This window comes from Muntiacus reevesi, chromosome 13 (genome assembly GCF_963930625.1).
Source record: "Muntiacus reevesi chromosome 13, mMunRee1.1, whole genome shotgun sequence".
Lineage (NCBI taxonomy): Eukaryota > Metazoa > Chordata > Mammalia > Artiodactyla > Cervidae > Muntiacus > Muntiacus reevesi.
The window spans coordinates 12,305,996-12,323,817 of NC_089261.1; the positions used below are offsets into that span (position 1 = coordinate 12,305,996).

Below are 17,822 nucleotides of genomic sequence, written 5' to 3' on the forward strand. Positions count from 1 at the left end.
AATGAGAGTAAAGAAGTCGATTTCGTCTGGAGTCAGGTTGCAGAAGGTTCCCTGGAGCCACAGTTGAGACACCAGTGTAGTCAGGTCTTTGAAGGAGGTTCCCGTCGGGGCACTGGTCCAGAGGCCTTGTAATCGTTGGGTCAGGAACAGTTGTAGTTTGAAGAGAGTCCAGGTCATTCAGTGTCCTCTCGGATGGTTGACAGGGGTTGTCGCCAGGTGAATTTCAAGGAGGTGGGTCCTGTGAGGGAGACCTGATAGGTGTCATTTAAGGAGAGCAGCGCAGGATTGGAGGTGACCTGTTTTAGGCGAGAGAGGTGTACCCGGGAAGTGACCTTCTCCAGGTTAGCTGCAGTTGGGGTAAGGAGGGTGACCTTGAATGGTTCCTGCCCCTTTGGGGTTAGGTTACCCTGGGGACTCTCAGACAGATAGACCATGTCCCCAGTTTGTAAAGGGGGCAGGGAGGCTTGGGGGTCAGGGGCAGCCAAGTTGTGGTTGACGTATTTCCAGAGGGCATTGCGGAGTTCCACCAGCAGAGGGGAGTGTAGGAAGCTTGGTATGGGAGGAGGTTCAGCGGGGAGTCCAGGAGGGAGCATGGGCCTTCCATACATGACCTCAAAGGCGCTCAGCCCCAGGGGCTTTCTGGGCAAAGCCCATATTCTGAGGAGAACAATTGGCAAAAGTTTAGTGCAGTCCAGATGTACCTCGAGGGTTAGTTTGGTAAGGGTTTCTTTGATTATTCTATTCATCCTTTCTACCTTTCCTGAGGACTGGGGACGGTATGGAAAGTGAAATTTCCAGGGTATCTGTAAGAATTGGACAATTTGTTGGGTGCCCTTGGATGTAAATTCCGGGCCATTATCAGACCGTAGGGATGCAAGCAGGCCAAACCTGGGGATAATTTCTGTGAGGAGGATGTGGGCCATGGTGTGGGCTCTTTTGTTTGTAGTGGGAAATGCTTCTACCCATCCCGAAAAGGTGTCCACAAGGTCTAGAAGGTTTCTGACCCTCCGGACTCGGGGCATATGAGTAAAGTCTATCTGCCAATCCTGTGCTGGGAGGCTGCCTCGCATTTGATGGGTTGGAAAGGATGTCGGTTTAAGGTCGGAATTGGGGTTAGTACGTTGACGTGTTTGACAGGAGCAGGTAAGGTTATCTAAATATTGTTGGTCAGCATTGGATATGGGGAAGTGGTTACCGAGGAACTGTTGGAGTGTCTTGGATGAGGGATGAAAAAGTGAGTGTAGATAAGAGAGGATTTCTCTGGTGGTGGGAGGGTCGGGTGGAGTCAGAGCTAAGATGACAGGGGACTGGAGGGAAGGATGGGACAGGGCTATCTCCTTTGCCTTCTGGTCTGCAGCATTGTTGTAGGCTGATATGAGACTTCCCTTTCAATGTCCCCTACAGTGGAGGACGATGTCCCCTACAGTGGAGGACGGCGGCCTTGTTTGTTAAGAGTGCTGCCTCTAGAAGTTTGTGGATCAGGTCTGAATTACTAATGGGGGATCCCCTTTGGGTTAGGAAACCTCTTTCTCTTCATATTAGGACGTTTGAGTGAAGTATGTTATAGGCATGTTTGGAGTCTGTGTGGATGTTAACCCTTAGATTTTTAGCTAGAGAAAGCTCTGGTGAGAGCTATCAGTTCTGCCTGTTGAGAGGTGGTGTGAGGTGGCAGCGGTGAAGCTTCAGTTGTCCGGGTTCCGAGATTGTGACAAAGGTGTCCCTGGATGATGGCATATCCTGCTGCAAAGGGTGGGGATTTTTGGGAGCTGCCATCAATGGACCAGTGTGGGGTGTCTGGGTCTAGGATGGGCTGATCTGTTAGATGTTGGAAGGGGTTTTGGGTAAGATCTACTGTTAGGCTGCAGCTTTGTAAGAGGGAGTCTGTTGTAGAGGACACGGGTAATAAGCTGGCGGGGTTAAGGGGAGAGCAGGGGGAGAATGAGAGCTGAGGGTCGAGAAGAAAGGCATGTAGGACCTGTACCCTGGAAGGGGGAAGGGAGAGGAAAGCCCGATGTGACAGCAAGTCTCGGAAGGTGTGTGGAGAACAGACTGTTAAAGGGGCATGTCTAGAGAGTTTATTTGCTTTGGGTACGAGGGCTGCGACAGCAGCCATGGCCTGTATGCAGGGAGGCCACCCCTGTCCATGTCCAGCTGTTTTGATAGATAGGCTATGGGAGCCCAGGTGTCTCCGGCCTGCTGACATAGAAGCCCAGGGCCTGTCCTTGGTTGGAACATGCAAAGAGAAAGAATGGTCTGGTGGGGTCTGGCAGGTGGAGTGTTGGCACTCGGAGGAGGCTCTGGGTGAGCTGGTGAAGAGGATTGGCCAGCGAGGAAGGATTAAAGAGGGGCTCATCCAGACATCCTTTAGTTTCCTCATAGAGCGGCTTTGCAATGAGGGGGAAGTAGGGGATCCAGATACGGAAAAAATTTAGTAGGTTGAAGATAGACAGGAGTTCTCTTTTTGTTTTTGGAAGTGGACAGTTAATTAAGGCCTGAATTCTTTCTGAGGGAATGGTTCTTTGTTGATGGGATATGGAAAGCCCCAAGCAGGTGACATTTGTCTTGACTATTTGGGCCTTAGATTGGGATAACCCCAGGATCCCAGGGCTCCAAGGAGTTTGGCAGTTTGTTGGAGACAGAGTTTTCGGGTTGGGCTACAAAGGAGGAGGTCATCTATGTTTTGGAGGAGATGACTCGGGTCTAGGTCGAGTGTCTGTAGGTTCTTTTGTAAAGCCTGTCCAAAAGAGTGGGGACTGTCTCTGAACCCCTGGGGGAGAACTGTCCATGTTAGCTGTTGGGACACGCGAGTCTCGGGGTCTTGCCAGGTGAAGGCGAAGAGGGATTGGGAGAGGGGGTGGAGGGGGATGGTGAAAAAAGCGTCTTTGAGATCTAATACTGTGAAGTGGGTTGCAGTCGGGGGTATGGTAGACAGAAGGGTATAAGGGTTAGGGACCTCTGGGAATGTCGGCATAAATAGCCTCATTGATTTTTCTCAGGTCCTGGACCAGTCTCCAAGAGCTTGGCCCCTTTCTTACTGCCAGAATAGGGGTGTTGTGTGGTGAATGGGTAGGAATTAGGATAGAGGCTTGAAGAAGACGGTCTATGATAGGCTTAAGTCCCTTGTGGGCCTCCGGGGTGAGAGAGTACTGTTGTTTGGTGATTATAGTCGAGGGGCCTTTTAGGATAATGTGGACTGGGGGATGATGTTTGGCTATGGATGGGTGATCAGTGTCCCAGACTTGGGGGTCTAAGGTGGGTAGATCAACGGGAAGGTCAGGGGAGAGGGACAGGGACTGTCTAGGTGCCATCTGCACGCAGAATATAGAGACTGTATCGAGGTGGGTTATGGTAATAAAGACCCCCAATTTGGATAACAAATCTCTCCCTAGGAGTGCCATTGGGCACTGAGGCATTATGAGGAATGAGTGTATAAGGGTCGCTTTTCCAAATTGACAGAGTAATGGAGGACTGTTTTTGGCCTTAGGGCAACTGCAGAGACCCCCTTGACTGTGAGTTCTGAGTCTTGAGTTGGGCCAGAGTAGGAAGTCAAGAGAGAGAAAGTGGCTCCAGTGTCTACTATAAAAGAGATCTTTTTTTCGGCCACTACCCTGTCTACCCTAAGTTCCAAGCTTGCGTTTAGGACAGGGGCTGGGGGGCTAGAACCCGGGCCCTGTCATTGGAACAACTCTCATAGAGTTTAGCTGGGGTTTTGGGGAGAAGTGGAGATCTCCTCAGATGCGCCAGGGCGTCCCTGTGGACATTCCACTCTCCAGGTCTGGGAGGTGGAGTCCTCCCAGTCCAGCTTCCAGCGTCCCCATTTCCACAGGTTGGGCACGCTTTTGTGGGGGCCGCGGGTTTGGACATGCCTTTGCCCAGTGTCCTGACTGGTTGCATCGGAAGCAGGGTCCAGGGGGAGTCTTAAGCCCCATTCTGGGATGACTTGGGCCAGGCTGATCTCTTTCCTTAATTGCTGCTGCCAAAGAGGCATGTTTAGCTTTTCTCTCATGTTCTTTTTCTCTCTTAGCCTCCTCCTCTCTATTATTGAGCACCTTAAAGGCTACTTCTAGAAGGTCTCTTTGGGGGGTTCTCAGGGCCCTTTTCTAGTTGTCGAAGCTTGCGTCTGATGTCAGGGGCAGACTGGCTGATGAACTGAACATGAAGGTAGAGTAACCCGGCAGGGGTAGTGATATCTAGGCTGGTATACTTCTGGACTGCCTCTGTGAGGCGTGCCAAGAATAAGGCTGGATTTTCGTCTGCCCCTTCGGTAATTTCCCTGACTTTATCATAATTGACATGGATATGAGTATTTTTCTGCATTCCTTCCAGAATGCAAGTGATCATATGACTGAGTCTGCTGATACCTGGGTCACCCGGCTGGTAAGTCCAGTGGGGATCTAACTGAGGCACCGCTTCATCAGCAACTGGGCTGCCCAGGTCTTGGTTATGTAAATGATCAGCATTGGCTTTTGCCACTTGCCAGATATGGTCTTTTTCATCTGGAGTGAGAGTGGCGTTTAGGATATAATATACATCACTCCATGTAAGGTTATAGGCCTGGGAGAGTCTCAGGAATTCTTTTCTGTATCTGGTAGGATTTTCAGAAAATGATCCCAACTTTTCTTCTATCTGACTCACATCTGACAATGAACATGGCACGTGGACTCGGGTGGGGCCCTCTGGTCCTGCCACCTCTCTCAGGGGAAACATATGTTGGGTACGTGGCGGGGTGGGGGGGGGGGAGGGAAGTGGGGAAGGAGCGTCGGGGAGAAGGGGTAGCCGGGCCAAGGGGGAGTCAGGAGAGGTTCCAGTGCCAGTAGGTGAGTTGGATGAAGGGGAAGGAGAGGGGAGGCGGGTCGAACTCCGGGGGTGCAAAAGGTTGCGGTCTGTGGTTAGTTGAGGAAGAAGAGCCCTTTTGCTTGGGAGGCAAGGTGCATAGAAGGACCTCGTGGGTGGAGCAGGCCTGGCATAGGGAGGGCCTGCTCCAAAGGGCCCAAAAGGCTTGGGCATAGAGGATCTCCGACCACTTGCCATTCCATTTAAGGAAGTCAGTGAGATTTTGGAGAATGTTAAAGCCAAATGTGCCGACTTCAGGCCAGTGGTCTTGATTGTCTAATTGGTATTGAGGCCAAATCTGTGTACAGAGTTGTTTTAAGCGGTTAGCTTTGAGTTCTGTGAGTGAGAGTGTTTTGAGATTTTTGAGAACACAGGCCAGAGGGGAATCTTTAGGGACAGATTGACCAGACCTCATAATTGAAAGGCAAGCAGAGGCTCCTATTGGGAACTCGAATCATCACCCGTACTGGCAATAGGAGTTATGAGAAGAGAGCTCTGTGTCGAGGTGGAGCGTCCCCCACCGTCGCCTACAGAGTGGCCCTGGGCCGAGCGTCCCTGGGACCCTGAGAGGACTGAGCCCTAGGGCGCCTCTAGAACTCCATCCGGATGGGACCTTACCTTAATCTCGGGGCGACTTGAGTGGAGTGTTGCATGTAGAGCGGTCAAATGGCAAGAGGTCCCTATTCTGGAGGTCGTCATAGAGAGAGAGAAAAGGGGGTAAAGCTGAGGCCTGGGGGAACGCAAAGCATCAATAAAGTCTTAGCACAAGGCTTGCTCCGCTCACGGAGACACTAGGCGTCCCTGAGGGGAACTTAAGAGCCCTGGCAGAAAAGTGAGTTTGGAGGATGTTCGGGCTCCCAGACTCTGGGGGAAATGGGGAAAACAATGAGAGGGAGGGAGAGTGAGAGAGTGAGAGAGAGTGAGAGACGTGTGCCTTGCCCCCTCCCGGTTTAGGCACCAAGAATGTAAGGTACAGTATTTCCAGCGAGGCAGAAAAGGAAAGACGAGCTCAACAGAAGTAGGTTACCTTTATTTAGGCAAGAAGGGGCGACAGTTGGCCTAACGACCAGGCTGAGAGCTGAGAGGGATCAGGGAGACTTCAATCTTATAGGGAGGTTTGTGGAACCGATAAGGGAAACGTCAATCAGGCGGGTTATTTTGAGTATTCTTTTGCTGAGATGACATTTGTAGCTGGGCATGGGATGATAAGTCTTCTGGGCGTGTGTAGGGGTGGTAGCTTTCCGGACTGGGGGTGATAAGTCCCAGATGGATGCAACTGGACTGGAGCATCAGGATGGAACTAAAGTTATGCTTTGTTTTCTCCGAAGTTAGATGATTCGGCAAGGGGCCTTTGAGAGTGTTGTTCTCTTTTCTAGGCCCAAAAGACTCCTTCACCCTGTCCACCACCAACTCCCTGAGTTCACCCAGACTGATCTCCATTGAGTTGGTGATGCCATCCAACCATCTCATCCTCTGTTGTCCCCTTCTCCTCCCACCTTCAATCTTTCCCAGCATTAGGGTCTTTTCCAATGAGTCAGCTCTTCGCATCAGGTGGCCAAAGTATTGGAGTTTTACCTTCAACATCAGTCCTTCCAAGGAACACACAGGACTAAAAAGACAAATTATAATAAAAAAATAAATAAATAAAAAGACAAATTATTAAAACTGACCCAAGAAGAAAGAGAAATTTTCAATAGACCTATAATGAGTAAACAGATTGAATTAGAAATAGTCTGGCAGTCCAGGGGTTAAGACTCGACACTTTCACTACCACGGGCTCAGGTTTGATCCCTAGTTGGTGAACTAAGATCCCACCAGCTACACGGGGCAGCTGCAAGAAAAAAAAAAAAAAAAAAAGAATTAAAAAGTGAGTCTTTTCTCCCTACTGAATTGCTAAATTCCCCCTCTGCACAGTTCCCTTTTTCCCTGGGAGGAAACAGCTCTGGGCAGTGAGGTCAATACATAACCTGATTCATCCCTCAACATATAATAATAATCATAACGACTCCACTTGAGAGAGAGCTTTTAACCCTCCAAAGGGCCTTCCCATCTGTTAAACCATCCTTCCTCGATCCAGCTCCCATTTGATGCCTGTGACAGGTGTGTGTTCCCACATGCAAAAGAGAGAAGGGTCTTGCCCAGACTTACTCCAAGAGCCCCTGGCAGGGGCGGATCCTGCCCCCAGGGCTCCTAAGACCCAGCTTGATTCTGTAACTGATGGTGACTTGAGATGGCATCAAGCTCAGCTCATCAGACCGAGTGGGCAAGGCATGAGCAAGCCTTCCTTTGACTCTGGATAAAGCACTGGGCTTAGCGTATGGGAGGGCAAGAGTTTTGCAGGGGAGCCAGACCACTGTGGTCCAAACCAGTGGTTCTCAATGAGGCCCACACCCATCCCTCAGGAACATGGGGCAATGACATGGGCACTGCAGTCTCCAACTGACCGAAGCTGATGGCAAGAGAGGGATGCTAGTGGCATCAAGGGGATAGAGGCCAGGAATGATGCTAAACCTCCTACAACACACAGGACAGCCTCCACAACAAGCAATTATCTGACCCAAAATGACAATAGTGTGGAGACTGAAAAACTCTGTGCTACACTGTTATTTTCACACAATGCTACACACACACACACACACACACACACACACACACACACCCCTACCTTTTCCCTTCAAGCTCTAGGTAATGGAACTGAAAGCAAAAAGGATTAAAAATCAAGATCATTTGAAATACAGAACGTCAGAGGAAATTCTCTTTGACCTTAGCTTTGAAATAATGGCATGCATTATTTGTCCCATCTGACTCTTTTTTGATCCCCGGACTGTAGCCCGCCAGGTTCCTCTCTCCATGAGACTTTCCAGGCAAGAATACTGGAGTGGGTTGCCATTTCTTACTCCAGGAAATCTTTCCAGCCCAGGAACTGAACCTGCAACTCTGGTGTCTCCTGCATTCACAGGCAGATTCTTTACCACTGAGCAACCTGGGAAGACCCTAGCAGCAGGTTATGTCCTATGGCCAATCAAATGCCTTTAACATATGGGCTTATGGATGCAGGTTGTTGTTTTTTTTTACCCACAAGCCAGACAAAGAAATACATTTTCCTCCTTAACCCGGCACACAACACAAGCTTGTTTAAATATAAAAGGATACTACATGCAGTGTGCTCTGATATTTTCTATTTCCTTTATTTTTAACGCTAGTCTCAACAGCCAAACTGATTCCACCACTCACTAAAGGGTCACAGTTTTAAAAAGACTCTTCTGCAACATATGTCAGTCAGGGAAAGCCAGTATTTTGCATCTGATAAGATTATGATTTAAATGTATACATATATTTCAGTGGGGGAAGTCTATTTTAGAAAAATCCAAATTCACTGCTAAGAAATTCTTCCTTCTGTCTGAAACAACCAAAGTAATACTATCCACAGTTGCAGAGAGCCAGAAATAAACACTTTGAAAGCTACATTGCCAAAAGAGGAATTAAAAATTGTGATGAATTAATTTGTAAGGGGGAAGAGCCTGGAAAATGGTGAGTGGTTTAATCAGTCTCTGTCTTCCTCCATTACTTACAGAAAGTTATGAATAATGCAGAAGCCTGCATAATTAAAAACAGAAATAGTAAAAGGAGTAAAAAAAGGGATCCATGTTGGCTGTTTATAAACTTTTCTGCACAAAAACAAATATATATTATTTTGAGGAAAAAAGCACATTATGTTTTAAGAAGTATTCAAATGTCAATATTAAATCATATCATTTTGGAAGTCCACCTAAAAGCCCAACATGATTGAGTCCGGACTTCATGTCATGCTCACAACAGTTTTATCAAGTGTGGGGTGCCAGGGTCCAGCCTGAGCAGGATCCAGGGGTACCCTCAGGATGAACAGCATCAGCGAGTGCAAGAGAGGGAGAGAGAGAGGTGGGGAGAGAGAGAAAGAGAGAGAGACCAAACCAGGGTGTGCAGCAGAGTCTGGCAATGCTTTATTTTTTACAGTAGCTTTTATACCCTAAGTTAGTACATTTCTAAGGGGAGGTGAAAGATAAGCATACAAAGTTTAGTTTAATATTACGTCAATTTTCTTCTTCACAAAACCAGGGTGTTTTCTGCATACTTCTTTGTTCATGAGAGTCTTCTTTTATAGTGGATCTTTGTACATTATCTTCTGGCCCTGGGGCCTATTAACATTTTATAACCTAGGTGAAAGCAAAACTGTTTTCCGTAGTCTATTCTTTGTTGTTCTATTTTGCCTTGAGTTTAGCAGAAAGCAGAAAAGTTGCAGTCTCATGGTATAGCAGGTTGCGACATAGTAGAATACAATCCTGTTAACCAAATGTCAGCCTTTTTTGCAAAAGTTCTCAGCTATTTATCTAAAAAGTTTAGCACACAAAGACTCTGTGGCTCTGATGAGGCAGCCTCTGTTTTAGCACTCTTGATTAAAATTAACAATTATCTTATTGTTTCCACACTAGGGCTAAACTCTTATTTTTCTCAATCCTTAACTATATTAACAATAGTTTTTACTGCACAACCTCAGCACATTAACAGTAATCAAACGTTGATCTAATGACCACTCTTAGAGTAATATGTTTTGTATTCTCTAATAGGGCTTTCTCACCCCCCGAAGGGCTCTGTGCCTATCAGGGCCTTTTGTGATCAGGTTCTTTATGCTGTTTATGATTAAGGTGTTGTGAGCAGTCGTGTGCATTAGGACGCATCTGCCAAACAAGCCAGAGTGCCAGCAAAAGGGTTCTTACTTGAAACATTTCCTTCATTCCTGGCCCCTTCATAGGGAACCAGAGTCCAGGAGATTTATTAATTAGGGTTCTATGTTGGTCTTTATTTAGTGAAAGAGGAGCAGGAGAGCTCTCGGCAGGCAATGCAAAGATCTGCAACAGGACGAACAAAGACAACAGCAAAAGGGGGTGGCTACAGGGTGGGGTAGAGGCCGGGGTCAACCTGGAGGGTCTCTTGTAGCCTGAATAGCCTTGTGTTTCAGGTCTTCTCTTCATGACCTTGTCATGGGTGGGATCTCCCATAATGGCTCCCGACGTCACCCCTCTTTTTATTTTTTAAAACAGCCAGATGAATATCTGTTGCAAGCTTCTGAGTGCTCTGCCGAAGAGTTCTGATGATACAGGGAGAATAACAATAATAATAATAATCAGTGCTAATGCAGCAATGTAACTAAAAATAGTAGACAAAATATTTTTGGCAGAGATAAAGTTGGAGAAGGTTTTCAAGAAATCACTGGCAGCTCCAGCAGCAGTAAAATCCAATCGAGAATGCTCTATTGTTCTAATCTGTCCATGCAATCTATCTAAGTCTAAACTTACGCTAGAGCTGTTCTATACCCCTGAAATATAATTTTTAAGTTTTTCCTAATTGTAATCATTCTCATTAACTTTTAAGGTGTTACACAAATCCACCAGTAGTCTGTGTGGCAGGACAGTGCTAATTTTACTTTTAGGGCTTGCAGTTCTGTTCCGATATGCATCACTGCTTCCTCCAGAGCATCCACCTTCATCTCCAGTCCTCTGTCCACGACCTCTTGAACAGCCAAAGCCAAGGAGACACCCTTTGACATAGTATCAACAGACTGTGCAGTATGCACCCACCGAATTAATGCAACTGCCGCTGGCAAGAAAGTAAAACAAGCATAGCAATAAAAACACTTTTAGGAGAGGCTGAAGATCCCTGTAGAGGAGCTATTCTCTGTGCTTGATGGCAAAGCGACTCATTTTGTCCCCCATGTGGGTATGGAGGCTTATTGAGTTGCCCGCGCAGGACATCCTGGTTGCAGGTCATGAGGCATCTGATCTTCATCCAAAGATAGATTACTGAGATAAGCTTTAGAAACAAACTTAGAGTGTCTTTTTTAATAACTTAATTAAATCTGTTAGCAATATAACATAACAAGGAACTATCTCAGAAGTGAGTCTTAGTGAACACTAAACCTTAATTAACATAACTAGAAACTTAGTTTAACAATTTACAAAATTTAATATTTAGTGATTTTTTTTTTATTATGGATATATTAACCCCGTAACCAGGGAAGGCTTTAACCCATCAAATAAAAATAAGGTTTGTCAGGGAGCTGGGAAAAGCCAAGCGGCCGTCTTGGATCTCCCATAGCCCTGACTCTTTGATTTTCAGCTATTGTTCACCCATTTTTAATTACCCAATTTAGGAGTAGACTGTTGTCATGTTTTAAGGACATTAGGATAGCGCAAGTCTAACAGTGAGGGGTTTTTTTTTGTAGAAGCAAAACAAGCTTTTGCATGTACCATAATCTTAAATAGCACTTATTTACTTTACTAAAGTAACAAAAGATTTTAAAAACAAATATAAATCACTTAAAGGCAAAGAAATTCATAATCTATTATTGAAAGATTTATTTTAAGAAAACTTTGTTTTCTTAACATAGAAAGTAGACTAAATTTCAGTCTCTTACCAATTTACCAGATAGCAAACAAAATTTATCAGTTAATCTTAGAAAAGTCTTTTTAATAAATCTTGAAGAACTAGCAGTATTTTTCTAAAGGCATGAGAGTGAAACCATATAAAGCGTGTTTAAAATCTAATTAAATTGTAATTGACAAAATAGCCTGGTCATTGCTGTGACTTGTAACACTTTAACATGATAACTAAAATTATAACTGACAACATTTTACCAGGACACATCAGACTTTCATGAATTTCACATAATTTTTAGGATATCTATATCAGTAACATCAACCATACAATATAACCTGAGGAGAGTTATCACTCCTCCAACAATATTTCCCATGCAATTTCACATGTCAAATGAACTCAGGTAGTTTAATAGCTCTTTGGGATGTCTCAGGGGCCCTCTGAAACATCCCAAAGTCAGCTAGAAGTCAAGCTATTTAGGCAGTTTTGTCAATAAATATCAAAAGGGTTTCTGGTACTCTGTCAGGTAGAATCATATAGATCACTGTGAAATAATATATTTACTTAGCCAAAGTACAAAAGAAGATTTTAAAGGTAAACATAGAACAGATCACTTTAGAGGTAAAGAAACATGAAATCCATTATCAAAGACAGTTCACCATCTCAAGAAAACTCTTATTTATACACAAAACTCTTCCCTTGGAGTGCACTTTTCATCAAACCTTCTTTTTTTTTTTTAATATTTTATTTTATTTTTTTAAATTAATTTATTTATTTGTTTATTTTAATTTTTCAGTGGGTTTTGTCATACATTGATATGAATCAGCCATAGAGTTACACGAATTCCCCATCCCAGTCTCCCATCCCACCTCCCTCTCCACCCGATTCCTCTGGGTCTTCCCAGCCCACCAGGCCCGAACACTTGACTCATGCTTCCCTCCTGGGCTGGTGATCTGTTTCACCACAGATAATATACATGCTGTTCTTTCGAAACATCCCACCCTCACCTTCTCCCACAGAGTTCAAAAGTCTGTTCTGTACTTCTGCATCTCTTCTTCTGCCCTGCATATAGGGCCATCGTTACCATCTTTCTAAATTCCGTATATATGTGTTAGTATACTGTAATGTTCTTTATCTTTCTGGCTTACTTCACTCTGTATAATGGGCTCCAGTTTCATCCATCTCATTAGAACTGATTCAAATGAGTTCTTTTTAACGGCTGAGTAATATTCCATGGTGTATATGTACCACAGCTTCCTTATCCATTCATCTGCTGATGGGCATCTAGGTTGCTTCCATGTCCTGGCTATTATAAACAGTGCTGCGATGAACATTGGGGTGCACGTGTCTCTTTCAGATCTGGATTCCTCAGTGTGTATGCCCAGAAGTGGTATTGCTGGGTCATATGGTAGTTCTATTTCCAGTTTTTTAAGAAATCTCCACACTGTTTTCCATAGTGGCTGTACTAGTTTGCATTCCCACCAACAGTGTTAGAGGGTTCCCTTTTCTCCACACCCTCTCCAGCATTTATTGCTTGTAGACTTTTGGATAGCAGCCATCCTGACTGGCGTGTAATGGTACCTCATTGTGGTTTTGATTTGCATTTCTCTGATAATGAGTGATGTGGAGCATCTTTTCGTGTGTTTGTTAGCCATCTGTATGTCTTCTTTGGAGAAATGTCTGTTTAGTTCTTTGGCCCATTTTTTGATTGGGTCATTTATTTTTCTGGAATTGAGCTTCAGGAGTTGCTTGTATATTTTTGAGATTAATCCTTTGTCTGTTTCCTCATTTGCTATTATTTTCTCCCAATCTGAGGGCTCATCAAACCTTCTTAACACTTTCTGTACCCATTACTTTGTTCTCCCATCCTGAAACAGCCACCTGTAAGTCAGACTTACTTCCTTTTTCTTCATAAAATGTAACTTTATTCCTCATATATTCCTTACTGAACACACACATCTTACTTTCCTTAAGCAACCAAGAATTGACTTTTATATTAGCATTTTATAGATTGGTGAACATAAATACCAGTGACAATTTCTAAAAAAATTTTAGCGAACATCTCAGGATGGAATCAAATACTATTCATTTGTAGTCCCAGATGTCTTTAGTTTTTCTGTAAAGGGAAACCAGTGTTTAGTAGTAAATGTTTCAAAATCTTATTTGGAAATGACCTAATTATTTAATAGACTTCCAGTACTTAGTTTAGCACAACCCTTAGAAATTCAAGTTACGCCAATCTGGAGAGACTATTGTAGACGGATATTTTTAAAGAATAATTATTCTTAACAGAGTTTATAAAAAAAGTTGAAATAAATAAAAATCTTAAAGTCTTTTCAGATTCTTGCATCCAGAACTAGGGGACTAGAAAAACGGGAAGGATAGGAAGGGCTAAGGAGAGAGAGGGAAGGGGAGAGAGGGCAATAAAGTCTCTTGTTCCTTACTGGTTGGTCAGGGCGCTCTGGTTTTTGTTTTATGTTAGATAGGGAAGAGGTTAATTCTTTTCCTTGAGGCAAGGAATGCCAGACCTTGAGAGCACAAGTTGTCACTTGCTCTAGGGCCTTTTTATCTAAATTCATCTGGTTTCTGGCTGATTTAAATTCATCAGTTCCTGCCAGGATTTCCTACACAATATGTTGTGGACCATATTTTGGGTTTTCTCTAGCTTGCTTACAGGCCAAATCCTCATATTCAGTTCTCCAAAGTAGATATTGTCCTCCAGATAAACAAGCCTTAGCAACTGTCTTCCAATCATATGGGGTCATGCATCTAGCTGTCAAAGCGTCCAATAATGTTAAAGTATGTGGGGCTGTAGCCTCATATGAGGCACAAGCCTGTTTGAGTTCCTTAATCAATTTTATTGGAAGGGGCTCCCAAGAGGGGCCCTCCTCATCCTCTGAATCAAGTAATACAAGAAAGCAAGCCTCAAGATGGGGGTCAAAATCATCTCCAGGCCCTGAAAGCACCCTTCTGTGCAAAAACCAAGGGAGGACCCTTACCTCTATACGGAGGGGGAGGCATGGGGGGGTCGAGATCACCCCATGCTTTTTTTTACCCTGTTCTAAGGATGCTTTAGGAATTTTAAGATTGAATTTTACAGAAGGCCTAATTGGAGATGTATCTCTTAAACTTCTAGGAGCATCTTTGGCAAAAAAAAGGACCAATCCTCATCAGAATGATAACGAGCTGCTGCTTCTTCTAAATCTTCCTCATTTTAGGGTGAAAGCTGTTTTTCTTTTTCTTCCCCACCTTCTGGATGACTATTGATGTTCATGGCAGCTAACATTTGTTTTAATTGCTGATAGCTCGGTTTGGGCTCATCATCATCCTTATTTTCTTTAACTTTTACTCTTTCAGATTCATGAGTCGGATCTAAGGTATCTCTAACCATACTTCACAGGGAGAAGGTATTGGTGGGCATCCTCTCCAGTCCATGTAGACTATAATAATCTCTTAACTGTTTTCCCACCTTTCCCCATGTATTTAAGTTAACAGTGCCTTCTTCTGGGAACCAGGGGCATTGCTCCTGTACAAATGTGAAAAAAGATTGAATGCTGGCTTTTTTTTACTTTAATACCTCTCCTGTTTAATAGCTGTAATATCACCCCAATAAAAAGTTGCCTTTCTTTTGACTCACTGTTACACATTATTGTTAGTAATTAAAAGAAGAAAAAGGAGAAGATCTTAATTTTAGAAAAGAAGGAAGCTAAAACCTACCCACTTTTTTACCCTGCCTTTCTTATGTAGGGGGGCCTATAATGCCCTAGTGGGGTACTACCTGAAAACTACCCACATTTTTCGCCCTACCTTTCTATGTAGGGGGGGCCTGTAGTGCCCTAGTGGGGTCCTACCCACCCTCCTTACCCTGCCTGTCTTATGCAGGGGGGACTGCAACGCCCTGGTGGCGTCCCAGCCATCCCGAAAACTGGACAATGAGAGACTCACCTTTGGGTCGCTGTTCGGGCGCCACTTGCCGAGGTCCAGCCCCAGCAGAATCAAGGGTACCCTCAGGATGAACGGCGTCAGCGAGTGAGGGAGAGAGAGAGAGAAAGAGAGAGAGACCAAACCGGGGTGTGCAGCAGAGTCTGGCAATGCTTTTTTTTTTACAGTAGCTTTTATACCCTAAGTTAGTACATTTCTAAGGGGAGGTGAAAGAGAAGCATACAAAGTTTAGTTTAATATTACGTCAATTTTCTTCTTCACAAAACCAGGGTGTTTTCTGCATACTTCTTTGTTCATGAGAGTCTTCTTTTATAGTGGATCTTTGTACATTATCTTCTGGCCCTGGGGGGTATTAACATTTTATGACCTAGGTGAAAGCAAAACTGTTTTCCGTAGTCTAGTCTTTATTGTTCTATTTTGCCTTGAGTTTAGCAGAAAGCAGAAAAGTTGCAGTCTCATGGTATAGCAGGTTGCGACATAGTAGAATACAATCCTGTTAACCAAATGTCAGCCTTTTTTGCAAAAGTTCTCAGCTATTTATCTAAAAAGTTTAGCACACAAAGACTCTGTGGCTCTGATGAGGCAGCCTCTGTTTTAGCACTCTTGATTAAAATTAACAATTATCTTATTGTTTCCACACTAGGGCTAAACTCTTATTTTTCTAAATCCTTAACTATATTAACAATAGTTTTTACTGCACAACCTCAGCACATTAACAGTAATCAAACGTTGATCTAATGACCACTCTTAGAGTAATATGTTTTGTATTCTCTAATAGGGCTTTCTCACCCCCCGAAGGGCTCTGTGCCTATCAGGGCCTTTTGTGATCAGGTTCTTTATGCTGTTTATGATTAAGGTGTTGTGAGCAGTCGTGTGCATTAGTACGCATCTGCCAAACAAGCCAGAGTGCCAGCAAAAGGGTTCTTACTTGAAACATTTCCTTCATTCCTGGCCCCTTCATAGGGAACCAGAGTCCAGCAGATTTATTAATTAGGGTTCTATGTTGGTCTTTATTTAGTGAAAGAGGAGCAGGAGAGCTCTCGGCAGGCAATGCAAAGATCTGCAACAGGACGAACAAAGACAACAGCAAAAGGGGGTGGCTACAGGGTGGGGTAGAGGCCGGGGTCAACCTGGAGGGTCTCTTGTAGCCTGAACAGCCTTGTGTTTCAGGTCTTCTCTTCATGACCTTGTCATGGGTGGGATCTCCCATAATGGCTCCCAACAGTGGGGTCTGTCCTCATGTCACAGGTGAAAGTGAAACTCTAGCTCAGTCATGTTTGACTCTTTGTGACCCCCTGGACCATAAACCTGCCAGGCTCCTCTGTCCATGGAATTCTCCAGGCAAGAATACTGGAGTGGGTTGCCATTTCCTTCTCCAGGGATCTTCCCAACCAAGGAATTGAACCCAGATCTCCTGCACTGCAGATGGATTCTTCACCATCTGAGCCACCGGGGAATGTCACAGGTGAGGAAGCCAAAGATGGTTAGAGACATTAATCAGTTCAGTTCAGTTCAGTTCAGTCGCTCAGTCGTGTCCAACTCTTTGCGACCCCATGAAATGCAGCACACCAGGCCTCCCTGTTCATCACCAACTCCCAGAGTTGACTCAAACTCATGCCCATTGAGTCAGTGACGCCATCCAGCCATCTCATCCTCTGTCATCCTCTCCTCCTCCTGCCCACAATCCCTCCCAACATCAGGGTCTTTTCCAATGAGTCAACTCTTTGCGTGAGGTGGCCAAAGTATTGGAGTTTCAGCTTCAGCATTAGTCCTTCCAATGAACACCCAGGACTGATCTGCTTTAGGATGGACTGGTTGGATCTCCTTGCAGTCCAAGGGACTCTCAAACGTCTTCTCCAACACTACAGTTCAAAAGCATCAATTTTCAGTGCTCAGCTTTCTTCACAGTCCAACTCTCACATTCATACATGACCACAGGAAAAACCATAGCCTTGACTAGACGGACCTTTGTTGGCAAAGTAATGTCTCTGCTTTTTAATATGCTGTCTAGGTTGGTCATAACTTGCCTTCCAAGGAGTAAGCGTCTTCTAATTCCATGGCTGCAATCACCATCTGCAGTGATTTTGGAGCCCCAAAAATAAAGTCTGACACTGTTTCCACTGTCTCCCCATCTATTTCCCATGAGGTGATGGGACCAGATGCCATGATCTTAGTTTTCTGAATGTTAAGCTTTAAGCCAACTTTTTCACTCTCCTCTTTCACTTTCATCAAGAGGCTTTTGACTTCGTCTTCACTCTCTGCCATAAGGGTGGTGTCATCTGCATATCTGAGGTTATTGATATTTCTCCCGGCAGTCTTGATTCCAGCTTGTGCTTCCTCCAGCCCAGCGTTTCTCATGATGTACTCTGCATATAAGTTAAATAAGCAGGGTGACAATATACAGCCTTGATGTACTCCTTTTCCTATTTGGAACCAGTCTGTTGTTCCATGTCCGTTTCTAACTGTTGCTTCCTGACCTGCATACAGGTTTCTCAAGAGGGAGGTCAGATGGTCTGGTATTTCCATCTCTTTCAGAATTTTCCACAGTCTATTGTGAGCCACACAATTGAAGGCTTTGGCGTAGTCAATAAAGCAGAAATAGATGTTTTTCTGGAACTCTCTTGCTTTTTTGATGA

The 17,822-nt window shown here is 44.5% G+C and overlaps 1 protein-coding gene across 3 annotated transcripts in view; it reads left to right on the forward strand.

Annotated features, from left to right (window-relative positions):
• Nucleotides 1-17,822, forward strand: part of IQCD (IQ motif containing D) — a 43,237-nt gene that overhangs the window by 7,310 nt on the left and 18,105 nt on the right. Inside the window, exon 1 of one of the 3 annotated variants that reach the window (XM_065903967.1) lies at nucleotides 14,395-14,463. The exons of the other annotated variants lie outside the window; for them this stretch is intronic. The gene's annotated coding sequence lies outside the window, so the exon portion shown is untranslated. Of the gene's footprint in view, nucleotides 1-14,394; nucleotides 14,464-17,822 lie in introns of those variants that run through there. 3 annotated transcript variants of the gene reach the window in all.